Source organism: Schistocerca piceifrons, chromosome 9, assembly GCF_021461385.2.
Source record: "Schistocerca piceifrons isolate TAMUIC-IGC-003096 chromosome 9, iqSchPice1.1, whole genome shotgun sequence".
Classification (NCBI taxonomy): domain Eukaryota; kingdom Metazoa; phylum Arthropoda; class Insecta; order Orthoptera; family Acrididae; genus Schistocerca; species Schistocerca piceifrons.
The window spans coordinates 21,495,004-21,496,001 of record NC_060146.1 but is presented as its reverse complement, the minus strand read 5'-3'; the positions used below and the strand labels follow the sequence as shown (position 1 = coordinate 21,496,001).

At 40.5% G+C, this 998-nt stretch overlaps 1 non-coding gene across 1 annotated transcript; it reads right to left on the bottom strand.

Annotated features, from left to right (window-relative positions):
* Window positions 1-252: 252 nt before the first annotated feature.
* Trnaf-gaa lies at window positions 253-325 on the bottom strand. Its single transcript has one exon. It is a non-coding gene; the product is annotated as a tRNA-Phe (tRNA).
* Between the last annotated feature and the right edge of the window lie 673 nt (window positions 326-998).

Below are 998 nucleotides of genomic sequence, written 5' to 3'. Positions count from 1 at the left end.
TGATCTATACTAATAAATATCTTAGGTGCGAATAAAATTTTCTCGGGCTTACAGCTATGCATTCGTGTATCTTAGCTGCGTTCTCAGCTTCACGGGCCATCTTCGCTCGGACAGATCAATACCAAAAACGTTGTTTCGTTGCGCTATTTGACTACGATTCTGTTTCGTGTTCTCATGGCACTGATCAAATGAATCAGTGGGGGAGAATAAGAAAACAAAAGAATGAAAGAAAAAAAAAAAAAAAAAAAGAAATGCCGAAACCCGGGATCGAACCAGGGACCTTTAGATCTTCAGTCTAACGCTCTCCCAACTGAGCTATTTCGGCTTCTATTTCACCGCCTTCTGTGACTATATAACATTATCTCGGACGCTACCTTTTTTTCCTAAATGTAAAGGGAGGCGGCAGTTTGCACTTAGGTTGTGTTTATTTTGTCCTCGTCTTTGTTTAGAATTAGTTTTGGTTTTATTATAACTGAGTGTTCAGCTACTAGAACAAGGTGCTAACTGCTAAGCGTATGAAAATGGCACAACGTATTGACTTTTGCTTCCGCTCGGTTTGATTTACAAAATGTACTGTTTTTGAAGGTTTCACGACAAAACTGTGGTGGCAACATCAAAATTTCGACACAGGATGTATCGTACGGTCTGTCTGCTCCGTGTTATGAACATGCTGATCAACATTATGTATTGTGCTATGAGACCAAGACGTTGCTGTGCTCCATTATATTGTTAATTACAAAAGGCCTATTTCGGCGTGATTGCCATCTTCACGTTATAACAGGTGGTCTTGAATCCATGTGACATCGACGTATCAGTTGCCGTCACACTAATACATAAGTTTGCTTCTTCGATGTTGGTGGAGCTATAGTAAGTACTAAAACTTTTGCTGGCGCGATTGTTTTTGAAGTTGTCGAACTATGAAACTGCTCCAGCAAAAGTTTAACACCTACTGTAGATCCACCAACATCAAAGGGCGCGGACTTACAGCAGTGTGACAG